This window comes from Emydura macquarii, unplaced genomic scaffold (genome assembly GCF_026122565.2).
Source record: "Emydura macquarii macquarii isolate MOO-44397 ecotype Brisbane River unplaced genomic scaffold, CSIRO-AGI_Emac_v2 contig_295, whole genome shotgun sequence".
Lineage (NCBI taxonomy): Eukaryota > Metazoa > Chordata > Testudines > Chelidae > Emydura > Emydura macquarii.
The window spans coordinates 4,534,914-4,562,048 of record NW_027130432.1 but is presented as its reverse complement, the minus strand read 5'-3'; the positions used below and the strand labels follow the sequence as shown (position 1 = coordinate 4,562,048).

At 39.7% G+C, this 27,135-nt stretch overlaps 2 long non-coding RNA genes across 9 annotated transcripts in view; both read left to right on the top strand.

The window, feature by feature from the left end:
* The window catches only part of LOC137155040 (uncharacterized), a 116,350-nt gene extending 90,955 nt beyond the window's left edge, over positions 1-25,395 (top strand). The window contains exon 2 of the long non-coding RNA XR_010920338.1: positions 25,137-25,395. This is a non-coding gene — a long non-coding RNA (uncharacterized lncRNA). The remainder of the gene's footprint in view (positions 1-25,136) is intronic.
* Positions 1-27,135, top strand: part of LOC137155016 (uncharacterized) — a 505,162-nt gene that overhangs the window by 320,266 nt on the left and 157,761 nt on the right. The window lies entirely within an intron of this gene.

Sequence of the window (27,135 nt, the reverse complement as noted above, 5' to 3'; positions counted from 1 at the left end):
CAAATCAATATCTCCAAATAGTAACACACTAAGTTTCCATTACATATGTAAAGGTTTATGACTACTAGAAATTAAGTTTCTTATATTTCTAGAGAGATTTGTGCCAAGAGAAAAAGATTGGGATTAAGATTAAGAGGTAATGACATGACAGGCTTTAGTTAAGACAAAATCACTTCTCTAGTTAGCAGAGTAATTTCAGCAATACATCTTCTGTAATTTTTTGTAATCACTTAGTGATTACTTGTGTGGTGCTATTTGATTCATTGGCCATCAGTACCTGATTAAGATTCTATGCTTAGGCCATCATTACTTTGCAACAGGCCACCCATATGGTGCTAGTGTTGAGCCAGTGCAAATCCCTCAGCTTAGCACCGTATATTCTGTTAAAGAAGACTATGTGAAAATGCTGACATTAGCATATGTTCTGCTCTGTGTTCTGCTGACCTTTATCCAGGGCATTACACTAACACTGGATCTTTGGAATTGGTCCAGTAAGAAATTGGGTTGGAATTGTAAAATTAGCCATCTGTCTATTAAAAACTTTACCACTGGGCTAGCAACCTGAATCATATGAGCACAATTACGCAATGAAATGCAGTCAGATACATGATTTATTTATTTATTTATTTATTTATTTATTTATGTACAGTTCCATCTGTCTGAACCATGAATGGACTATTTATGCTTGAAAATCCTGAGTTTGCTATTATTTCAGACACTGATTTGAGGGTATTTATATAACTGAGAATGCAACTCTTCAGAATTTACCAGTTATTGACTTATTTCCATCCATGCACACCCAATTCATATTAAACCTATTCAAGGAGTCTCTTTGTCATCATTAATAATCTAGTCTTTTTATACCTCCCATTGATTTATAAACCTTAATTCTTGACATCCCTCCCACAGACTGGATTTCTTATTTCTAATGTCATGGTTTTTGTGGTCTTAGGTCTAGCAATACTACAGGCAACATATAACAACTTAAAACACTGGTGTACTAGTGATCATTAGTTGCTCGTGAGCTGCAATTTCTGCTGGCTTGAGCATTCTGCATCTTCTAGTGCAAGGTCTCTATTTATTAAAAATAGGAACTACGGTGGCTTGGGCTATAAAGAGCCTAATGGAGCATTTTAAAAAAAATAATTCATTAACTAGTTAACAAAACAGTATTTGTTTATTTACAGTACATACAATGTTTCCATCATGAAACAGCCCACTACCACTCTGCAGCTTGCTCACTGTACTGACAGCAGAACATCTGCAGTTTAATATAATGCATTTACTAAATGAAGTGGGTAAATAAAGGGATGTTAAACATCCCTGCCTCTGATTTTTAGGGATGTCAAACATCCCTGTCTACTTCTCTGCGTCTGATTTTTTTACTTCTCTCCTTAGGTCAGAAGCACCAAACAGTGACTCCCCTTCCTCCCATTTGCCTTGTCTGTCAGGATTTGGGAACTCCCCAGAGTGTTTCAGCGGCTATTGTATTTATTTGAAATCATGATTAATTCGCTTACATTTCATCTTCATCTCCTGCTTTATCCTACCACCATTTAAAAAAAAAATTAGACTATGTTTCTATCAGGAAATGTTTAATTAATATTTCTAAAAGGAATCAGAGCCATGGTATCTGGACACCAGGTACCTAAAGGTAAAGGAACTCTATCCAGAGTGAGAATTAAAATTTTCTGAGTGGCATCCCAGCAAAGCCCCCATTTGACTTCAATAGGACTAGGATTTCACCTTCTCTCTGCTCACCCCGCCCAATTTTTTCACTAATATTTTTGTCTCGTGCAGGGCCTTCTATATAAGACTCTCCATACACATCAGTGAACTAAACCTCACGTTACCCATGTTTGCTAGGGAAATACCATTGTGCCTATTCCCCAAATGAGGGAACTGAGGCGCAGAGAAGTGACGTCACCTATCCCAGGTCATATAGGAAGTCTGTGGTGGAGTTGGCTTAGAACCCAGTTTGCTTGCTTCTCAGACTTGCGCCTTGACTAGGAGACCATTTTTGTTCATAAGTGATCTTGAGATGATTAGAGAGTTTAAATTAGGTAGTATAAGGTTAAAGTAAAGAAAATAAACATTACAATAACTGGCAGGGTATTACTCAGGACTGGCAACATTATTAAGGGAGAGAGTGTGCATACTGTTTATTCAGACCAAGCTCTCACTGAAGCCAGTTCAGGATTGGCCAGTAGATTATGCATGTTTACAGGTACGTATTTTGCACCTGTGAGGACAGGAGAGCCAGTGTATTGTAGGGCCAGTGTAGTGTCATCTCTGGAGGAAGCATGCAGCTATACTGCCACTGCGATTCCTTCAAGGGTCCACTATGAGAGAACCTTTAAACTTCAGCCATGAAAGCCACACAAGTGTCAGCTTCCTGCGAGAAAGAGACACCCGTTTACAGGTATCCCCTTCCCCAAGGTGTGACTTAAGGCTCCCTCCCCCTTTTCTCTCCCTGGTGCTTGCTATCATGGAAGCTTCTACCCTCTCCTCACATGGGTTGGGTCCTGGGCTCCTTTCTGGCACCCGGTACCTTTACCCACGGGTGACTCCTCACTGTGCCATATATACAAGGATGCTGTCCCTTGAAAAAATCAATACTGCTTGTAGCTGGCAAACTATAAAGCCCAGTACCCAAAGGACAATAAAGTAAATGAAACAAACCCCAGCAAAGGATGACTCTCCAATAGTATCAGTAAAACAAATGGGAGACTTGTTTGGGAGTAGGGAAATAAGATCTGGGAAAGGAAAAGGCTACCATTATTAACAAGTAATAAACATGAAATAAATAAATAAACCATTTGCCTGCCTCTCAACACTAACTCCTCCTCCAGAACCCATCTCCTTCCCTGGCACCTTTCTAAGGCACCGGGTACACTGAGGTTGAGTGGCCAGAGACGAAGTATTGCAGCACTGTGGTGTTGGCCAGCTTAAACAAAAGCCCCCTGACTTTATCTTCACCCTTGGATGAGACAGAGTCCTCTCCTGACTCCAGTCAGGTTCTCTAGTTTGAAGTCCTCCTGGGATCTCAGCTGGCTTTGTAACTGGTGCCTGGTCTGGTCTCTCTCTGCTGGATGCCGGTCGCTGCAGTACTGGAACTGCCTGATCCTTGCAGCTAGATCTCACAGCAGTGCAAGAACTCCCTTTGGAGGGAGTGGCAGTTTAGCAGAGACTCTCTCCCTCAACTGTGCTGTTTCTCAGCTTCCACATTTAAAAGTGAAATCTAAACTCACTCTTTCTCCATTGTGCAGAGTCAGACTGTCCCCTCACTGGGGGCTTTGCAGCCCCGGGCTTGTCACTGGTCCAGTGGACCACTTGTCTAGCTCACCCTGTGCAGAATTCTCCCTATTGGCCCAAGTAAGGATTTTTGGTTCCTTCTGTCCCCATCCCAACCCCAAGCACGCTCAGAAATGGCATCAGAAAGCTCAGGCAGCCATTTTAGTTGTATTCCTTTGGGTAGGTGCCCTGGAAGCTCAGTTCAAAGGTCCAGGAGCAGGCAAATGCCAAGTGCAGGTTACACACAAATGGCCTTGCCCAGCCTGTTCCCTAAGTGCCCCTTTCCACTTACAGACAGTCTGGACCCTTAACTGAGAGATCGGGGATATCTTCCACTATTCTGCTCCCACTTCAGATGGCCTTTCTGATGCTGTGAGCCCAAAATATGGGCTCTGCTGGCTTCCTTGAATACTGAATTTTCTAAAAGATGTACGAGACTGAGTAAGCTCTATTGACTGAGCTACTGTCTATTTAATAAAGGTAGTTATTTCCTCCATAGTGGTTTTGTCAAAGGAAATATAAATAACAGTATTTAAGAGCAAAAATATGAGATCTAGAGCTTCAGTATGGAAGGATATAAATATAGAGTAATTTAATCCTAACTCTGTTTACTCACACACTGAAGATTCTCCCAAATACATATTGATATTTTTTTTATTTTATTTTAAGGGGGCGTATGAAAGTTTTTTGAACCATGCTTTGAACTTATTCCTAAGATTTTATGTGTCTACCTGGATCAGATTTGAAATTGCTTTTTATAAAATATGCTGCATTTATAAAATGCTCTTTTGATGCCTTTTTATTTTTCAGTGATTTTTATCGGCCCCAACTCTGGATTTCATAGAGCCTGGGGAATTTGCAAAGGAGCCAACTCAGAGTAAACTTAAGTCACTGATATTATACATACAATCTGCTGACGCCAACCCTAACTCCCTCCCCTACTAATAAAAGCCAGTAACAGTTGTCTGATCTTTTGAATCAAAGACAATGTTTATGAAGTGGCCAGCATCGTTATCTTAAAATACACATATAATTTATGCATTAAAGCATGAGAAGAATTATGAATCAATATTTCATGGTAAATTGTCCACAGATTTGGGAACTAACATATTGCACTCTTGTGGGTCCTGAGCCACAAACATGTGAGCATACGTAACTGCACCCCCTCCCCATGAGAATCCCATTTACTCACCTGAGTAAATTTGCACATTTAAATGTTGTCAGGGCTGTGATTGGTGGTGTTTTTCCTAAAAGATGTATGTTTTCTTCTTTAAAATTAAATAGTGTAAATGTAGTGGTCCTGAAAGTTTCCACATTAACAGTCTTGGAAAGTTGAAGGGCCAGACTTCAATGGAGATACAGCAGTGTACATCAACAGATTTTTGGCCCAAAGTCCTCTCATTATCCACACAGCAAATACAGTGTGAGCTGTACTGTGTAAGCTGCTCCATGTTTTGCAACCCTGATCTTCAGGGACCACCTCTTAAGAGCAAGAGATTTGATCAGTCTTCTGCCCCATTTAATTCATGGTCTGTCTACTCAGCCTGTCATCAACATTGCCCAGTAGTGTCCATGGTGTCAGGTGGCAGTGTTGCCTAGGGGATAGGTTACTGAACAGGGCATAGGGAGATGTAGATTCTAGTCCTGGTTCTGCCACACTTGATGTGTGATGTTGAGGAAGTCACTTCATCTTTCTTTCTCCTCCTACGTTTGATTGACTTGTCTGTTTATACTGAAAGTTCTTCCGGGCAAGTACTTCACTCACAATGTCACTTACAGTGTCTGGCACAAGAGGTTTTTAAAGTGTGGCTTGACAAAGCCCTGGCTGGGATGATTTCGTTGGGTTTGGTCCTGCTTTGAGCAGGGGGGTTGACTAGATGATCTCCTGAGGACCCTTCCAACCCTAATCTTCTATGATTCTGTGACTCACAATAGGGAAATGATCTAAGTGGTGGACTGGGGTGCTACCAAAATACAGATAGAGCTTTTTGTGATAAGGACACTTGTGCACTTGAAGCTGTGGACTTGAAGCTATGAAATTCATTTAATAAAGGACACTGAAAAGCTATCTGGTAACTTATCTTGGTCACCACTAACTCAGACTGGATTTGAACTACCAGTGATATAGGGCTCCCAGGATCCATTTCCAATTTCCTAAGCCATCCAGTCCCTGAAATATGTGTATTTTCTATCTATTCTTTAAGTATTCATGTCTACAATATTATGAAAGCACTCTGCCAGTGAGGAAAAATCTGCACTTAAAAGCAAAGAACAAGTAAATGTTGGTCATGCAATTAGGTAAATGTTTTCATAAATCCCAGTGGCAGCAGTAGATTTTAATAAAACATAATATAATGACATGAAGTTATATTATTAGGCACTTCACTGTTTCACATTATAAGAAACCTATTATTGCTGTTCCTTGGCATCCTATTTTGCACTCCATTTGCCAGATCCTCAGCTGGTTTAAATCAAAGTAGCTCTATTGAAGCCAATAGAGCTACCCTGATTTACACCAAATGAGGATCTGGCTAACTATATTTAAACTGCAATAGGGAGTGTGTCTGTTCCCCTCCTCCCCCTCAAATCCATTCAACATAACCAACACAGTGGTTCTCATTCTATGAGCCTGACCCTTCTTCTATGGGAGACCATTTGTGAACCATCAGTGATGTATGGAGCTTAGTCTACAGGACATCAAAAGAAGCTCAAGATGCCAGGATGAAGGAGAATTGGAAGGGAAGGTGGACACACAAGACTCTCTCTTTCTTATGAAATTGAGCAGCTAAAGATTTTTCAGACGTGATTTTTGATCTGCAGTGTTAAATATGTAAAACTTACAGGGTCAGACCTTGATGGCTTTTATTCAGGGTCCTCTAATTTTTGGGTGTCCAGCTGAGACGCCTACTAGAGCTTAGTGCTGGTGCTTAGCACTTAAGGAAAATAGGTTGTCTCAAACTGGGCATCCAAAATTACAAGCACACAAAATTGCTAATCACATTTGAAAATTGTGGCCAGAGTGAAAAAAGATGAAGAACCACCACTTCAGCATGTTTTGGAAACCAAGGTTTTTGCGTTATTTGGTAATTACACTTCACAAAACAGGTGTTTTGAATAGGCTTCCCTTTGGCTTGCAACCACAATGAAGTAGTCTTGTATCATCACAAGTATAATAACTGCTGTACAAGTTTTGGCAACGCTCGCTGAAAATTCTCCCAGAAACTCTGTTTGTTTGTTGCCAAAGTTCTGCAAGATCTCCAGTCACTCGTCTCAGCCAGAAGAGCACATGAAACAGCATAGAACAAAACAAAATAAGAGAAACCAATGCACACTGGAAAATAAGTCTCTTTCTTTGTTTACCTGGTTGCAAAAAAAATTAATGACATGGAAAAATTGTTTGGAAATAGGGAATAATGGGAGACTATAAAATAAATCAAGGAAATAGAGACCAGCTCACCCAGCACAGCATAGCAATCAACTCAGGGTATGTTTCCGAAATCATTTTTAAACCAGTGTGATAATGGAAGCTTTCTGTGTGCCATGCATATGTTGTGGCATGGATTTTTTATTTTATTTTTTGCACCTCTTTATTTGTTTCAATGTTCCTTGATCTGACCAAATCTCTGTAGCCATTTCATGTCCCTTCCTGATTTTAGTCAAACTAAATATAAAAGGATTTAATAGGAAGAAAAAGAAAACTAATTTTCCTTATATCAGGGATAACTTGGATCAGTTATTTAGTTTGGTATTTAGTTAGTCAAAATTTACTGTAAAGTGCTATAAATTGGCATCATATGTACCTGAGCCATAGCTCATGTTATAGCTTAGTTAAGTCTCAGTCATTTGCATCAATTAAATTGAATAATTTAGTGTCTCAAGAGTGGAAGATTTTCCTTCTGCGTTAGCCCCTCATCTTCAACTGTCAACATACACACACTGAACATCACTGTAGCTGTCAGAGCTGACATCAAAATCTGTAGTTGTGTATGTCTGGTCTCTGTATCTGTCTTGTTCTGAGTACTGCTAAGTGTTTGTCTTCATTCTTCGTGAATCCTGTTCTTCTCAATTTTTAGAGCAAACATTCTGCTCAGTGATGGTGATGTAAATGGGATTTGAATGTGGAAATTTGACATCAGTAGAGTTACTCTGCTTTCACACCATGCAGTAACTATGCAGAAGTTGGCCCAAAGTTTTCAGTAGTCCTCTTTACCATGGTGAAATCCTGGCTCCATTGCAGTCAATAGCAAAACGCCAACTGACTTTTATGGAGCCAGAATTTCACCCCATGTTTTCATATTTCTGGTATTGCACTTTACGTAAAATAAATGTGGGCCAGATCGGCAGATAATGGAAACTGGCATAGCTCTGTTAACTTTAGTGGAGTTATGCTGATTTACAGCAGGATCTGCCGGCAGCTTTCTCCAGGCTTGATCATACATTCACTTCCTGTTGAGTTCTTCCTTTGTCACAAACTTTTGTATGTGAACAGAATGGTCTTCCTTCTGGGAAGTAGCAGTAAAATGTCAGGGTTTGTGGAGAGACATCTGTGACCCGTCCATGCCTAGGGTAGCCACCTGAAAATGCCAAGGTCAGGACAGGCTGCAAAAGGAGAGCAGATTCCCCCAGCACTGGTAGGTGACACTGGAGTCAGACTTCCCAACCAGCCACAAACAGTGCTTCTGATTCCCCACACTGATTATCAAGAAGCCAAAATAAAATATACACAGCCCTCTTTACTGCATTCCAGTCTCTGGCTCCCAGTCAGCCACTAGGTCCAATAAAGAGATCAGTTATTTAAAACTCTATGCTCTTTACCAAAAAGGTTTCTCCTGACCCCAAAGGGTCAGCCACTGTACCAGATCAATATAAGTTTGGATCTTACCCAAAATACCACGCTGCCAGCCAATCCTTTAGTAACTAAAACTAAAGGTTTATTATAAGAAGAAAGAAACAAACTATAAGAGAAGTGTTAAAGGATTAAATCAATCAGATACATACAAATGATTTGAAAGTCCAGATACATCAGGTTTCTAGAAGAATTGTGGAGTTTGCAGGCTTGTATAGTCCCTCTGATATATATACCTTCTGGTATACATCCAGTACGTGGATGGGTCTCAGTTCTTTTTTTCACAGCTTCAGTTCAGTTCAGTTGTAGATGAGTTGATCCAGAGGTAGGCTGGAGACTAAAGTCAAAATGGATGTCGTGCAGCTGCCTTTTATGTCCTTTGGTCTTTGCCATGCTGCTTGTGGAATTTTACAGGAACAAGATGGAATCCAGGGTCACATGAGTAAGTCCTGGTGACTCATCAGGTATATCCCTGGCTTCTCCCACTGGCTCCTTGTACCTGTCAATCTCTTAATGGGCCATTAAGCAGGCTAGTGCTGCAGCCATCCTGTCTGGGGTGTCGCCCAGGCACAGCACAATTTGAAATACAGATATATCAGACATATCCATAACATAACACATGAACATAAACATTATCGTCTTACTTAGCACATTATAGCCTATCTAACAGTACCTGACAGCATATCTCATATGAATTATTATGATTTTGACATACTGATGTTAAATAATATAATAAATGCCCCCTCCCCCCAATCTAGCCAGCATGACACCCTCAACGTGAGATTGGTGTATAAGGGAGTAATCAGAGCTCCTGAATACACCTCAAGGGCATCCCTTAATCCAGCCAGCATGACACCCCCCACGCAAAATTGATGCAGAAAGGGGTGTCCCTACACACTGCTTCATGCATCACAGGACTTTTCATTTTTTGCTTTTGTATTAATACAGTTTCTAACATGTTTCAAGGGTTTTACAAAGTATCAAGCACATGGTACATTTCTACAGTTTCTGGCATTAGCAACCAATTAATTGTAAGACTTAACATTGGCCTTAATATTAACAGCAAAATCGTGTTTAATTAAAACAGGCTTTTTCTTTGTAAGGTTCACTATGGAGGTAACAATGTTATTCAGTTTTTCACAAACATTTGTAAGGGTTCAGTTAGCTCAATAGTGGGTTGGATCTGCTCTTGGTGCATAATTTCTGCTCCTCTTCTGTGATCTGGCTAGGTGTGCTCTCCGTGCTAACAGCTATGAGTAGATCTTTCTCCCCCCTGTCAGGCAGGTAACTTGCACTACCGCACACACTAGCTGGTTCACTAGTTTTCAAATTTTTAACTGTTACCCATTTCAAGAGATACCAACCATTCTCACTAGCGTTTCATAAACAGGGTTCTGATGTTCTTTCATTGCCATTCTCTGACTCCACATAGCATCAGATGTACCTGAGTTCACTAAGAGACTACAAGATATATCTAAACCATCGAGAGGTGAGAGTTTGCCTGCCATCCCCTGTTTTCCCAAGAGATCAACTGCACATCTGTCCTGTTGTGTAGCTTTAGCTGCCCAATCTTCCCTTTGAGCCTGAGACACTATCTGAACTATCACTGTTCACTTACAGAGTTAGCAGCATGGAGACAGTCATGTTCCAACATCATTGTCTCCCCACTACAATGATCAAGCACAGCCACTTGGTTACAGGGCTGTTTAAGTTTCCTAATAATTTTCACTCCATCTGGAACCTTTTCCAAATTATCCACAGTGGATCTTTCTAAAATAAAGTCAGTGAATCCATCCACATTTGAAAAACTTTGGCAATTAGAAACTGAACCAAGTCTCTCAACATATAAACTGTTGCTTTTTGCTACAGTCAGGGATTCATCCTGAGCTAACTCAATCAATTCACTTCCACACCCTTCAGTTGCAGAAAACTGCTTGCAAAAGCTTCTAGGAGGTTTTATTCCTTCAGGAGCATTGTTAAGTAACAAACCATTTTTCACAGAAATTCTGCCCCTACCCTTTTCATCCAGGGCCTGCTCTAAAGAAACATTTTCCTGAGCCCTGACAGGCCCTTTCTGGGTTTCAGTTAAATCCAGAACCAACTCTGAGACAACTGGCACATCCTCAATTAGCATAAGCTGAGAGGCACATTCTGTCTGCTTCTCAGACAGAAGATTGGAGACAAACTCTCCCTCAGCAGATAAACTGCTATTCTTCACATTCACAAAGTTAGAAATTTCCTCCCCTTTATCCCAGCCCACATGGCTGTTCCCAGACAAACTTTTGGAGATTGGGGTAGCTCCCTCCAGGGGCAAGTCATTACCCCCAACAGACACAGGCTTAGGAACATTTCCTTCCTGTGTTTTAGTTGAATCCAGAACCATTTCTGGTACAACTGACAAATCCTCCATCAGCATAAGCTGAGAGGTACTTTCTGCCTGCTCCACAGACAGTACACTGGAGACCAACTCTTCCCCAGAAAATAAACTGCTATTCTCAACATTCAAACAATTTGAAATTTCCTCCCCTTAGTCCCAGCCCACATGGCTGTTCCCAAACAAATTTTTTGGAGATTGGGGTGGCTTCCTTAACAGGCAAAGTGCCACTCCCAACAGACAAGCCGCTATTTTCCACAATCCCAAGGCTAGAGACACTCTCTTCCTTGTCACAGCATACCAGGCTAAATACAGACAACTGCTTATAGTCATGCACCCCCCCTTCACAAAATTCTATGTTGATTACAGGTAACATAGAAGATTTACATTTATACTCTCTCTTAGACTGGATGGCATTAACCTGGTTACATATATTTACCATATCAGTATCAAACATATCAAAGTTGCTATAAACTGGAAAGATTCTCTCCCAATCGCTGTTAAGAGAAGCTGGGCTTCCAGGTGAGGTCAGACCTTCTTTCTTTTCCAGGATCTGGAGTTGGATTCTGGTTTTTTCTATCTCAGCTGCCTTTTGCTTTTCCCACAAGCGAAGTTCTGCCATTTCTCTCTTATGCTGAAGACGCTGGCTATTTCTCAAAGCTTACAGCTGCATAGCTCTGTTAACTTTAGTGGAGTTATGCTGATTTACAGCAGGATCTGCCAGCAGCTTTCTCCAGGCTTGATCATACATTCACTTCCTGCTGAGTTCTTCCTTTGTCACAAACTTTTGTATGTGAACAGAATGGTCTTCCTTCTGGGAAGTAGCAGTAAAATGTCAGGGTTTGTGGAGAGACATCTACACTGTTTACTGAGATATTAACAGTATTTCCAAACCATGGGTTAAAAAAAATTGTTCATTGGGGTTATGTGGGGGCTTGATTCTCTACCCTGATCCTGAGGTAAATGGGAGATTTACCATTGACTTAAATGGATGTTGGATCAGACCTTTAGCTATGTGAGAATTTCAAATGAAACATTGCAAACTTGTTTTGCCTTTGCTGTGCAGCTGTATAGGTACTATTTTTTAATTTCTCCCTTTCTGAAATACAGTCTCCTTTCAGAAGCTTTTCCAATGACGTCTCAGGTCAAAAAAGCCTGAATGAGCAAACGTGCAATCATGGTTAGGGTAGGAGTTTGTGGGTTAGATGACATGATGGTAGAAGCATTAAAGCCTTGTCTACACTACAGCCTCCACTGTTGTTACCATAGATGGGATCTACTCCAGTGTAGAATTTCTCACCCAGCTTTTCCCCAGTGTAAGCAAGGTCTCTGTGCCTCAGTTTCCTCACTTTAAATTGGGTTAACAAATGGATATTTATCTCACACGGAAAGTTGTGAGCCTTGATGAATGTCTATAAAGCACTTTGAAACTTGAAAGGCCCTCTGAAAGGTATTATTAATGAAGGAAAAGATGGAGTTTGAAGTGAGGACTTAGCAGATGAAAGTATTCTTAGGCTCTGTTTTATATCTGTGAAAAGCAAGTTCTGTTCACATGTGCCTCAGGCCGGCTAGTTATCTTATAATCCACCTGAGACATACAAACTCCTACTGCCAAGTGTCAAATTCTCACTGTTATTGTAGGAAATTGTTTTAGAGCAACTTGGGACCTAAGTTTTGAAAAACTAGATGTTTATGTGTAATTATTAATTGTAGTTGTTTTTAAATAACATTCTCTATATTCATGTCTGCCTTAATGCTAAGGATGGTACCTGTTTGTTAGAAACCCAACCCACTTGTTATGGGTAATACTGATTATCATTACATCTCTTGTGAGAGATGAGTACATATTTTTATATAACTAGAACTGTGCAAAATGGACATTTGGAATCACAAGCCCTTGGATTTGAGGTTTGGTGGATTTAAACTTCCACCCATGTAGGTGAAAGTGCAGTGGAAAGGAGCCAGCTGTATAAGATTCCCCTTGGAGGGTGTATTTCCATGTAGTTGAATCCTCCAGACAAAACTGAAAGGTTTGGTTTGTATCATCACCTGTGAACCAGGTCACAGCTTTGTCACATACAATTCATGAAACTGTTTGTCTGATTGCCTCTAGTAAACTTATGGAGACCAAATTCCTGGCTAAAATTATTAAATACATAGATTCATAAATAAATGTACCAATTCGAATAATAAATTCATCAAAATCTGTTGCAAGAGCAGTAGATCTTAACAGGGGCCATTGTTATGTCTGGTCACTGCCCATGAAAAATATTACAGTAGATCTCAGCTGACGTCCATTCAAATGTTCACACTGGCCCCAATGTCTGCTCTGTGGTTTTCCATCGTTTCATAGTGTATTTCAAGTTTCAATCTTGCACAAGGTACATGGAAATCAAATGAGCAAAGTCGAATGGTATTTCTTCTTACTTCCTGATTGGCTGAGCCTAGTTCTGGTGCTCCGGAGGGTCCACAGAAGCCATTTTGCTCAAGGCTGACTCACTTGGGAAAGGAACTGTAATTGTCACAGATGCCTGAACCTTGACGTTTCTTTTCATGAGCATCTGGAAGCATGTCTTTTCCCCAGATACCGGAGAGTCAGCAGCAACATTAGGAAGCAGTTGTGTGCGGCAGTAGTTGAAGATGCTGTTCTGAATGCTGAGTTGTATATACAGGACTCTATCCTGTACTCATTCCTCTAGCCAAAACTGGGAAAGATGGAGACATGGATATTTCTAATAAAGCTGCCACCTGTGCTGGCTTTTTGGGCTAAACTAGATTAAGAAACAATTGTTCTTGCACGACACCTAGGCCACAAAAATAAATTCCTTTAGTGGCAAGGCGTGTGAGAGTACCCATCTGTAGCCCAAAATGGTTTCTCAACTGAAATGTGTACCTTGCACCGAGTTGGAGCAACTTTGGCTTCATTTGACAAGTATTCTGAGGACTTCAGACTAGCGTGTAGTTGGTAGCCATTTCAGAATTCTCTTCAAACATTTCAGCTCAGGTCTTGATTTTTTGGCATGTCTATCTACTTTACTTCAGATCAGCAAACAGTATTAATGCATGGCACATCATAATAATTGTCAATGAGAGTGAGTGGGAGTTTTGCTTGAGTAACAACTGCCTTCAGTCAGGAAGCTCTTCTGCAGTTACCTGCATGTACAAAGAACCTTCTATGTTTGCACTATGTAGAGAAGTGCTTTGTGCTTCACTCTCACTGATAACCAGGTTCTCTAGACAGCCTGTTGTAAATGATTCGGTGCTGTCTTAGGCTCCCAGCAGGAAAGCCTCTGTGAACTGCTCTTGGAAATGCTTTCAAACCTGCAGTTCAGGCAGGTATTTTTAGGTCTGTCTCGAAGACATGGCAACTTTCATACATTTCAGCTTCTTTGTCTGGAGTCACTGCATCTCCAGACATGTCATTGAAATGGGGTATAATTGTGGTCTCCTCCCCTCTCAATCCACCCACCAATCTAAACTGCTTTAAAGGAGCTTCCTGCTGTGCTGCACTGAGTATTTAGAGCCTTTCCTAGCAAAGCAAAGTCAAGATGTATTTTTTATATAATATGTTAATCAGGAAAGAAATCTATAGGGAGAGAAACTATCTGAATTCCAGGACTATTTGAGGGGAGGGGATAAATGTCATTTGATATTTTTTTAAACTGTTCCTCTGAAAGTTTGGCCACACAGTGTAGGTAACATGCCTGAGTGAGGGGAAGCCTTGTGTCTTAAAAGTTATTTTCTATAAGAGCAATATAATTTGTAACAGTAGGATAATTCAAACAATGGATTTCAATGGAGCACTCCCAATTTATAAAACCTAAGGTTCTGGCCCAATGAGTTTTCAGTGAGTGCCTTTTAATAGCAAAATAAAGATCGTGACCCTAAAGATTTAAATAGAATGGGATCTGGCCGGATAGCAAGTAGGATAGCGCACAGCCAGCTGCCACCAAAGAGTTACTAGTTTAAGATTGTTAATGGAGCTTTCCAACCTGGGACAAAGTGCAAAGGATGAGAATGGTACCATGCTCATGACAATATGGGGTTTCCTTTGCAGTCCCTGAAATTGTTATTTAACCATCTCAGGTGAATTAATTGTACTACAGCTATGATGACAGGTAAGGTCCTGCTGCCTTCTTCTTAGTTCCTTACTCATTCATGTGAATAATCGCAATGTACTGAATAGGACTACTCATTTAAGCAAAGTTACTCGTGCATAAGTGTTGGCAGGAATGGAGTATTCGACTGCAAGTAGCTTAGCTAGCAGCTGCTGTTTATCCCATGACAGATGCCAGGCAGTTTCGGTTTCTTTGCTTTCAACAACTGGTTCACACTGTAGGCAGTACAATAAAATATTAACTAAATATAGGAGGACAAAGGATTAATGAGGAGTTCGGGGGAGATTAGAAAGGAGCCTAAGGAGGGAAGACTGTTTAGTATTTTTATGCAATTCAGAGAATGAAATCAGAAAGGCTGACCTTCTTCTTCTCCAGTTCCTTGTTTCCAAATTTGTATTATAGTAAATCATTTTCCATAACTGAGAAAAGATATGGTTGGCTCCTCACTTGTAATCAATTAATAACATACACATCCCATCTCAGATCTGTCTTTTAACATGCCTGGTTACTGTGAGAAATCTATGTGGTCACTTTAACACATTTACTACAGAGCAGCTGGGAGAAGATCAGCACTTCGGCAGACTTGGGTTTTTTCTTAGTCGATGGAGGAGAGCTGTTGGATTGGTTGTTTTTTCTTTGAAATAAGAGTTTTTTATGAGTTTTAGTATAAAATATAAGATGAAGGGATATCAATGCAAAATGGCATATTGATAGCAGATAACGGAAAGTCACAGATGATTTCACGGGTACTAGAAACTGAACATTTCAGGCTAATGGGAAAGCACCTTCTGTCCAATTAAATTAATAGTCAAATAAAGTAGTATTTAAAACAAGCAGACTAAATTCTGCCAAAATGTCACATGGAAAAACAAACATTTTATTATGAGGACTGGATAAAAGATATGGAGGGGAAAGATTCTGCAGGGATTCAAGATGTGGAAGTTGATCCTGTAATTTTTATCAGCTGTAGTTTGTTGAAGTGAAGTTAGTTGGAGACACTATGCAGAGAGAGAGAGAGAGAGAGCACAAATAGGTGGGTCAACAATCTAAAAGGGTAAATGGATAATATGTTTTGAAAACAAGGTTTAATTTTTTTTATATCTTAGATCTTTTGGAGAACCCCAACAATGAATTTAAAAACACACAAATATCCACCACAATGACATTTTAGATAGATTCAAATTCATTTAGAGGTATCTAAAAATGAAACTCGTTTCCCCAGCTCTGTTTTGTAGAGCTGAGCAAGTGCCACAAGAAAGTTTGGCAAATATTCACTCCAATTTAAAAATGAATTTATTTGGATGTGCTCACACCCCTTTTGTGTTCCCTTTCTATGAACGTTTGAGCTATTCAGTTTTACTATGACAGGTGCTCACAGAGGGTAAAATTTATATCTGTGTTTCAAACTGCTTGAAATTTTCCCAACAAATTATGCCTTCCTATGAGCAGAGACAGAGGGATACATTCATTTAATATTGCATTTGAAAATTATTCACTCAGCTCTAAGAATCAATATCCTCATTCCTTTCCAAAGTCATCTCCACAAGATAGGTAGGGGTAGCTCTATTTATCTCCTTTGGAGAAACAGTATGATCCTTACCTATGATTGTAAATGGGATCTGAGCAAAGTTTTATGGACCTGATCCAAAGTCCATAAAAGTCAGAAGTAGTTTTTTCATTGGGTTCAGTGGGTTTTAGTAAGGCTATAAATGCTGGTCTTACCTGTTGGCTTTCCACTGGTGCTACTAGTGCTTGGCAGAACTGGTTTACAATGGTTTTCCAAATCTAAACAGTGAGGGAGAGTGTTTGGTTACCTCCCTCAGTGATAGGCCCAATGTGCAAAACTCAGATACAGCTTCAATTTGGACTCCCTCCAAAACCAAGTTTGGGGAGGGCCAGATTCAGTGTTTTGGATGAACCTTCTGAAGACAGCAGCTGGAACTGCAAAGTATGATCCACAACTGAATCCGTTTTCATTGGCTTAGTCCATCTTTATTCTTAATATCAATGTTAAGGCACCAACATGTTGTAGTGAAAGCACAAACTCTGAGATCCATATCAACTTGTTTCTTTGAGCTCCTCCTCTCTGTATCCTGCATCCACTGGTTGTCTCATATATTTGGATCTTCATGGTAGGGACTTTTTTTTCTTGTTACATGTTGGTACAGACTCTAGCACAGTGGTTCTTAACCTTTCCAAACTACTGTACCCCTGAAGCCTGAGTCCCACCCCCACGGGGCTGAGGCATGTAACTTAGTTTCATGGCGCCCCTGTGGCTCCAGGCAATTGCCTTTCTTGCCACCCCCAATACCAGATCTGCACTTGCAGGTTAAGAAACACTGCTCTAGCACAATGGAGCTGGAGCCCCTAGGTGCTACCACAATACAAATAATGTGGAAGTGAAATTAAGGTGTTATAGTCTAAACCCAGCTTTGGTAAACTAAACCCACTGTTGTATTGGAAGCTAATTTTAAAATGAATTGATTAATAAATCAAAAGTTGCATGTGATCCAGAATGAATTGGGGCAGGGCAAATTTTGTTCTCCTTTACACCAGTATAAATGTGGTATAATTCCACAGGCGTGAATGGAGTTGTTCCAGATTTACATCAGAACAGAATTCGATTTTGAGTGTAGGATGTTAGATTTAATGATTGCTAAGAAGTATAATTAAAAGATGATGTTAACTGAATATCAGATTTTCCAAACGTATGTTTGTTTGGTATTTTAATTGAAAATAAACAAAATCAAGAGCGCAAAAAAAAAAAAGTAGAAAAGATATGTGTGAAATGTAATGATAATGGTTGACTTCTAAACAGCCAGGGAAATTATAGTCATCTTATGTGTGGGACAGGAACAAACACCTCTTAATTGCACTTCATTATAACGTACCTTTCTCTGCTCAGTTGTATATATTAATTATAAAAATCATGTTGCAGAGACGAGAAGCTCTACAATAGTTTTTTTTTTCCTCCCTCCCTAATGCTGTCTGCAGCAGGATGGAAGAACAATATCAACTGTCATCCACAGAAAGAGCTTTCAAAGACAAAATCATAAAAAGAATGAAAGGCTATTATAAAAAAAGGAAGAAAAATGCTTTGATTTCCCAGATTTTCTACTTATTAATGTTTAAGGTTCTCTCTTCTTTTTAAAAGTATCTTCTTATATTGTTTTGTGTGTGTTATGTGCAGGTAACATCACTTTTTGATGACTATATAACATGACACATGGATTACGTAGCTAATTATTAACAGATGGAGGGTGAATGGATTATTATGGAAAAAGATACCACAACAGCCCTCCAGGACTTGTATAAGTTATTCAAATAAGGTTTGGAAAACTGGATCATGGGACTGATTTCCCAAATGGACACAGTTTTTCATATTTCTTCATTTAAATTGTAATCTGGGAGATACTTAACACACCTGAAAAGCTAAGGGCATTGTTTGCCTCTTATATCTTTATTGCTAAGGGTCAGGTTCTGTGGGATTGGAGATTTCCTCCCTGATTCTGATATTTCCCCAAAGGCTCCAGAGAGGTTGTTCTGCGGGCACAGACGTGATATGCTACTAAAAGCACTTTATTGTTATGCCATGGTGAGGCAAGAGGACAAGGGGTTTTGGTCTGAACATTTGGTTTGTGTAGGACTCCTGACCTGGCAATGAGAACTGTGCATCCAACACTGCACAGTGCAAGAATAGATTTATAACACAAGAAGAGACCACTGTGATCATCTCATCTGACCTCTTGCATAACACAGGCTACTGGCCTTCTCTGAATTCTTTCTTCTTTGAACTAGAGCATATCTTTTAGAAAAATATCCAATTTTGATATAAAAATTGGCAGTGATGGAAAATCCACCCCTTTTCTTGGTAAATTGTTCCAGTGGTTAGTAATCCTTACTGTTTTAAAAAAAAAAAAAAAAAAAAAAAAAAGCACCTTATTTATAGTCTGAAGTTGTCTAGCTTCAGCTTCCAGTCAGTGGATCTTTGTCTGCTAGATTGAAGAGTCCGTTATTAAAGTTTTGTTCCCCGTATTTTCATATTTCTCATGGTTCTTCCTTGCACTCTCTCCAGTTTATCAGCATCCTTCTTAAATTGTGTACAGCAGAACTGGACATGGTATAGCAGCAGCAGTCTCACCAATGCCAAATACAGAGGGAATGTAACTTCCCTATTCTTGCTTGAGATTACCCTGTTTATCCATCCATGGATCACGTCAGCCTATTGGCCAGATCATCGCACTGGGAGCTCATGGTCAGTTGATTATCCATTATGACCCCTCAGTCTGTTTCAGATTTACGGCTTCCCAGGATAGAGTCCCCAATCCTTTAAGTATGGCCCGCATTCTTTGTTCCTACAGTTACGTCACACTTGTCCAATTTCAGGGTACAGCATACATCAGTTCAAGGGTGTTGGCAGTTTCCTTACAGCCTGTGTCATCTATATAATATGATTCCAGAACTGTTATTCTGTGTGTCATTCTGAAGCCCGGAATGTCTGTTAAATGAGTGTGAAGTGATAGAAACAGCTAAAAGCACGACTGAGGGTTCTTTTTGTTCAGAATATCACCAGATTCAGTCATCACTAGCCTTCGTGGTCAGTTACTGTCCAATTTTTAAATTCTCAGTCATTTTGACTTTATGAATTATACCTGTATGACAATAAGGCATGTATCTGTGCCATGCAAGAGTCCAAGACCGTTGTGTAATCAGAGGTAAATCAGCTACATCACCACACTTACTCTATAACTAACTTGCATACAAAAATTTCATTGCTTGTACGAGGAAGACTGCATAGATGGTGGATTACTTGGCCCAACTGCCACAGTTCTTCAAAACCACCCACACAGCAACATAACCCACACACACAATAACCACAAACGTCACTCTGAAGCCTAGAAATGTCTGCTGAGTCACTGGGAAGTGATGGAAACAGCAACAAGCGTGGCTGAGAGCTCTTTTTGTTTAGTGTATCCCTAGGTTTAGTTATTACTGGGATTCTGATACCAATCCAATTTTTAAGTTCTCAGCCATTTTCAGCTTTCTTACATCCATAACTTTACAAATTACACCTGTGCAACAGCATGAGCTTTCAACAACCAGTTTCCCTATAAACTTTATCCCTCTTCTAAGAACTGCACCCAGATAATTCTGTGGCAACCATAAACTTTTTCATAACTTCAGTAAATGCCACGGGTGGTTCATCTATCTCTCATTACTCACCTGTTCACATTGTCAGCTTTTATATCTATGGGATCAATGTGGGGAGCAGCATAGGTCAGATTAATCTGGTGCTCTTTTCCTTCTCCAGTGAAGGTTGATAGTTCACTATTGCATGGTTTGGGACAGTTGAAAGGAGTTGGGGGAGAGAGGGCCGCAAATGTTTCTGAAGTCCGCAGAGAGAGGTGATGTTGAAGACAGATGGGGAGTGTATGGTTTGGGTCCCACCATGAGTTGGAGCGCAAAGGGCCTTAGCAGCAGGATCCCCTACTGGCTCACTTATGACCGGACCATCTGGAACACTGTGGAACTGGCATTCCATGTTGCTCAAGAGATCCCTTGAGGGAGCAATGATTACATAGATATCAAGGGTGAAATTCTGTTGTCCTCTGTATAAGTTTTTAGATCATGCTAATCACTGGAATATCTGAGCAACTTTGTGCATGAAGTGGGATGAAGACATCTTCCCTTTCTCCTCTCCCCACCGTTCACAAAATGTAGAGCCAAGCACTGTACTGACTCTATCACTCCTTACATGTTTGGGGTGGGAGGCTAGCTAGCATACCCAGCAGCATCCAACAGTCCCCCCAAAAATGTAGTTGATCGCGTGGTCGTTATCCCATCTTACCCTGGTCCCAGTATGGCTGCTAGTGTTTTACAACAGGCTCAATGGAGGAAGCATGCTGCTTCATTTTGCCTCATGTGTAAAGTTCCCTGCCCTCTTTATGGCAGTGCACCTTCATGAGAGTATCTCCACTCAGTCTCTGCATCGCACAGGTGCAAGATCACGGTGTGGCCCCATGTGTTTAAATCACTTTCTCTTACCTTTGTTCATTGAAAGTGTCTCGAGCTGCTGCTGAACCTTTTAGTCAAATACATTCACAGCACAAGCATGTTCAGAGAGTACGAATTTGAGCTTTGGATGTAACAAGTGCAGCGGTTTAATTTATTGTCCTGTTGCTGTTCAAATACTATTCTTTCTTTATACTATTCTTTCTTTCTACAAAAATACAGAGTTGCCAGTTGACCTTTGGTTTGTTGCACACATAATGCAGTGAGAGCAGGGCTTAGTCAACACTGACCTCTTGGCATATCTCAGATTTGGAAGGAAGGAAGCAATGAAATATGTAATCAATAACTACACTTGTTATGTTTCCAACTGAACTTGGGTCTTTGTTGGACTACAGATGTTTTAGAATGTTTGGTGATTATGCTGTGTAGCTTTGTGAATCGGCCTCACAAACTTATAAGCTCCACGTCTTTCAAAGAAGTCAGAACTGAAGATGAAAAGTCTGCCCATGTCAAGGACAAGCCTTTTATGTTGGTGTCTGACCTTAAATAGGTACACAGTCTTCTTCCTGTGCCACTGCCACTGTTAACCTCTCGAATTAGACCCTGTACTTTTCAAGTGGGTCACTCAACTCTCACCTTGCCCACAATGGCCCTCACTAGGTCTTACGTTGTTGTGTATGGGAGGGCGAGCTCAGCCACTTTTGGGCCCAAGATTTTGAGACTGCTTCTGATATAAATCAAGAACAACTCCACTGAAGTGAATGGAATTACACTGGTGTAAAGTAAGACCAGTAGAGTCTTATATATTCCCACCATTCAGATCAGAGCTCAGTATTTCCCTCCACAACAGCTGTTAGTAACTACGCTAGCTATCACAGTTGTGCTCCAGTTCCCCCTCACATGGACAATGACAAGTTAGTTAGAGAAGAATTGTTGATTCTATTGATTGCTTGACTGATTTTTTTTTTTTTTTTTTTTTAAAGCTGATGGGGCAGTGAGGTGTAATTTAGAGCAATCTTCACCACTATTCTATATTACTGACCCTCACTTGGTTGCAGAATCTAGGAACATCAAAGTTGGCTTAAAGCCCTTTCCTTCCTCACCCCCAATCCTCACTTTCTCAGCTGTGTTGATTAGAGATCTGTAAATGCAATGTGAGGACTTTACCACCTGCCTTCTCTTAAACGGTATGGACCAAATTCTTTCTCAGTGTAATGACAAATGACCTAGCTGATTCCAATGGCGTTTAGCCAGCTGAGGTTTTGTCCCAATAACTCCTAGGATCGTGAAATTCCCCTTCCTCTTCCACCCCAGCACTCTTTTCTACTTAAATAATGACCATAATAATTCTAGTATAAATATGTCTATGGCTTTCTAACTTCAGGAAGAGCAATGCCTAACACGTGATACAGTTTTTAAAAAACAAATATTAACTTGAAGGGAAAGTAAGGTTGAGGAGAGTGATTAGCCAGTCACTTTGAACACTTCCAAATAAGCTGAGAAAATCAACTTCTCAGAATTCACATAAAAAACCATAATGTAGTTAATATTAAATAAAAAGCTTGTGCAACCTTTTACTTTTACAGTATGTGCTGATGTGTCCTTGATTCCAGTCCTGTTTTGTTTATGATTAATGAATGACTCACCTTGAGTCCATTTAGCTAGATTCATACCTCATTATGAATTTGAAGAGGTCATTTGTTTGGGAGCTAAAAGAAAAGCTTCTTTGTATATTGCAAAATGTTATTAGTTTGATACACTGCATACAGAACGATAAAATGGAATCAGGGTGTAAAAGATATGAAGCTCTGGTTTAAGTTTTTTCAGACCTCAAATTGTTCAGGAAATGTCCAGGCATAAAATTTACTGCTGACTAAACATACAAACTTGTTCAAGATTTCAGTGTATAAACAAAAATAGCCGTTTCAGTGAAATTACAACTAAATCAGAATTTGCAGGGTCGGGGAGGAGAGGAGTAGCTGTGGGGAAAGGTGTTAAGTTAGGCAAAACAAAATGGAGACATGAAACAAAAATGTTTGGCCATAGCATGTGCATGCAGCTCCCATTGAAGCCAACAGGAGCTGTGCTCCCATTCATTTAAATCAGGATTGTTTTGGGAAATGATCTACGACAGAAGAAAGGTAAATTCACAATAAATATGTCATAGGGTAAAAATCTCTCCTGTGAAAAGGACAACCACATGGTCTGTGCACCGCTTAAATCCCATGTTAGGCCCTCAAAACAGAGTTTTAGTGGGACATGCATGTTGTATTAGCCTTCTGCTGGCACCCTCCATGGTGGAGAGAGGTGTATGAGCTAGAGAATGATCACAGTTTGAAAAACGTGAGGCAAAATTCAGACCTGATGTATGTGAAATTGCAGTCCATTTATTCTAGGTCTGAATTTGTCTTTCTAGCTGTTATAAGAAGAGGACATCCTTAGTTTCCTGTTGAAAGAAGTTCATCTCTCTTTTCTTTTCCATTTACTCCTTGGCTATTTTAACAATCTGTAACCCATGTAACTTTTTGTAGGTTATGCTTTACAAGCAGTGGACAGTAAAATATAATTAAAGTAGAATTCCAGTGATGTTACATATGACAGCCACATGATCACCAAAACAATGAGATTATTTGGTCAGTTTTCTTTCACGTGGAATTTGGTTTAGATTCTTTCACATATAACTTGGCATTTCACCATCCAGTTTAAAGCAGTATGCATGAATGAGAACTCTTTGAGAACTTCCCATAATAAACTTAAATCATAATTTAGTATCCCTTCCTGCTAAAGAAATGTCATTGTTAAATGAGAGCAAAGCAATCTGTATTTTCCTGCTCAGCAAGTAGCCATGATTTCATTACTGCTGTTTGTATGAGAACTAAAAACTACATGTACTGCAATTGATTTTTACATTTCATGATTCTTTGTAGCATGTGTGATTCAGGCTGATTCACCTTAATATTTGTTTTGCAAAGTTCAGTGGCTTATTAAGTGTGGTCTGTGTCATCACTTTAAAAAAATATAACTCTGAGAATGGTTAGTAACTGCAGGCTGACCTTTGGCCTCTGGTTTGCTTTATATTGTGGTTTTATGTTTTCCCCAATTTGTTCTGAACTATTTGTACCTTGGATTATTAATCTATAACTAAACATTGTCCTTGGTGTTCATCTAGCTGACGATGTTTGGAACCGAACCAAATCTATTATCTTTTCTTTGAAATTGTGGAGTGCTTTTATTCCAGAGCTTGATTCAAGCTTCTTGTTCACTTACAATTTTGCTGGAAACACTTCAGCTGAGTTGAGGCATTGTTTGGCCATTCAAGAGCAGTGATCATGCTAGTTTTTGAGAGTGAGATGTACAAAAGTATGAATAGCTCTTCCAAAAAATCATTTAAATGAAGTTTTGTGAGATTCTTCCAGTGATGAATTATATCCCCCACCATGTATCAAGTAAAGAATATATTCCTTCATATTTAAAAAATAATGAGGCATACTATAGCACAATGAGACACTTAACTAACTAATTTTCAGTTAAGGGGGATGGGAAAATGTCCCCTATCCCATGTAACAGTCCAAGGGATTGCCCCCAAATTTCTCCTATTGTGCACTGCCTCCATGCTTCTGGGGCAGGGTGTCCAGATGTCCTGATTTTATAGGGACAGTCTTGATATTTGGGGCTCTGTCTTACATAAGTGCCTATTACTCCTACCCCCGGCCCAATTTTTCACACTTGGTGTTTGGCCACACCACTCTGCGGCACCATTCCCTCCCTGGCAGAACATGTGAACATTACTGTAAGTGGACTACCTTAAAGGTTGCCTAGTGTGGAGCGGATGCTTCAGGACTGGAACTCACAGACTCAGCTGCATTATTTTTGGAAGGGAGCTCCGTGGTGTGCTATAGACAGTGAATGTCATTCCCTGTGGATCCCCTTGCCCCAGATGGTTTTGATTGTGGCTGAGAGTCCTCCCTGGAGGTCGGTTAAGTGCACATAATACCATGGATCTTGAAACTCATGATCTAGTCCAATGTGAGCATTATAAAGAACCATAGAGCTGTTTGGAAGAGCTGTTTGGAAAATGTGCACTGTATTCACTCAGGAAAGGAATCAACATAATGTCATGCCATAGAGAAACCTTTGTTTGGAGCAAACGTTTTTTATTTAGATGCTGCCTACTGGCTTGAACGTTTGAGCATGTGGAATTGAGTAATTTTCTGCTGTACATAAATTGTCTGAGTATAAGAAACTAGAAACCGTATCATCCTTGTGATTCCTGGGCTTCATAGCGTCTCATCTGTCACTGTAACCTATACCATTGCTCTATGCAATCTCCAAATTAGATAGCTCCATCATGGGTGTTTGGATAAAGATATAAAAATGTAGGGGGGGGGAAGACTATTTGTTGTTCTTAATGAAGATGTAGCAATATGACCTCAATGGTGTGATATGGTGTTTTCCTTTTCTGTTTCCATATCACTATGGCACCATGTGACAGATGGTATAAAACAGAGCACCCTGGACTTCTTCAAAAAAAATTAATCCAGTTATGAACATCTGGAAACAGGAAGTGCTGAAAAAAATGAGTCAGTGAGCAGAGCTCTTAAGAAGAAGAGAAGAACTCTCTCCTTCAAGTCTGCTTGCACTGGATTTTAGTTCTTCATGATTATTTTGTTTGTTGTATGTCTTGCCAACCACTGAAAACTGTTGTTTTACTGAATAAGATCTGTAGAAAATAAAAGTTCATTTACAATGATGACTTAGCTACTGTGTTTCAAGGTCTTCAAAGGCTCTATAGACCCATTTCTAAACCCTTTACTCAGGCAAATTTCCAGCTGGTGTTAGAGAGCTTTGCCTGAGTAAAGTCAGGATTAAATACCAAATCTGATGCTGTTGTTCAAGTATCCATTTCCTGGTTAGATCATCATCTCATCTGTAAATTGAAAGTATATTCATCTAAATCAATGGCGTTACAGCACCATAAAAATGGTACAAGTGAGAGGAGACTCAGGATCAAGAGGACAAATTTTCAAAAAAGCCTCAACCTAGTTTCCATTTATGCACATGCAACTTTGCATGTTCATTTTTCAACTGCTATATTCAGATCTTGAATGGGCAAGAAACAGTACTTGAAAAATGTTCACATGTATTTGTGCTCATAAATTTGGCCCAAAGAGTTAAAATAAATACCTTCTAAGTGAACACAGTTAACAAAATGTGAAAACGTTGCTCATCATTTCTAAACAATCCAGAAGAAGTGGGCTTTGAGATTTAAAGGAAGAGTTATGAATGTACGTATGGCACATTGGTCACAAGAGGCTGGCTTAGAAAAGTGTGAATTTCCACCAAAATAACATTTACAGCACTAAACTTCAAACAACAGGAAACAAAAGTGCAAATAGTTTCTTGTTCTTCTCTCTGATTTAACCTGGTTCCATCTTCATATTTGCAGAGTAATTAATAAGAATGCATAGAATTAAAAACTAAAGAAGTTCAATATGTAGCAGCTCTGTGGAAAAATTAAAAGGTGTGCTCTGACTGTCATAGGTAGGAAACTTTTTTTTTTTTTTTTGGCTGATTGGTAGAAAAACAATAAAGACTTTTTGCATAGCATTGTATTTCACAGGTACAGCAATTATTCGTATACACATTGAGCCACATTCTGCAGAGATAAAAATCACAGTGTGAGTGGTAAAGTAGTGTAATGTGTAGTTATATCAAAAAGTGAATGTAAATTACATGCCCAGGTTGTGTGTGTAGCAGGAAAGCAACTATCAGAGGGTGTAAAGTGTGGAATGGCCTACTTTATTTTGCATCCTCCTTAGCACTGGTATCTGGTTCTTGACTAATTTATGCGAGACATGCAACTTACACTCATACAGCTGTAGAGTTTGGCACAAAAACTCTGATGAGAGTTGCACCCATCTGTATAACATTTTGGATTTTGCATACTATGCCCAAATGAGCCGATGAATTCCTATGAGTCTGTAATTCCAGTGGGCCAAGTTTTGTTCTGTTAGTTAGATGAATGCAAATGCAGAATGACTCCATTGATAGGAGTGGAGCTGCCCCAGTTTTAAATGAGTGTAAATGAGAGAAGAATATGGATCCTGTATGTAATAATGAAGCCCAGGTGATTCAAATAATGTGAAGATATAAATAACTTGTTTGCAGACTGAAATAGGTGCCATTAATAACTGTGAAAATAAGAGCGCTTAAGCCTTTTTTAAGGCAGTTTCATTTCCTCAATACAAGAACAATTAATTTCCAAAGTTTTAATTAGCAATGCAGCAAGCTAATGAAAAATGGAAGCTCATATTGCTTCATAGAAGATGCTGTCATAAAGTGTTTGTAACCTTTTTAATTTTGCTGCTGTTTCTAAGTAAGAACCAATACTACAGGGAGAAATTATAGGTTGTTTTTTGGCTAAAATTCCTACACATCTGGGATAAACAGATATTCTATTCAAACTTCCTCTGTTAACTTTGCCAGTTTCC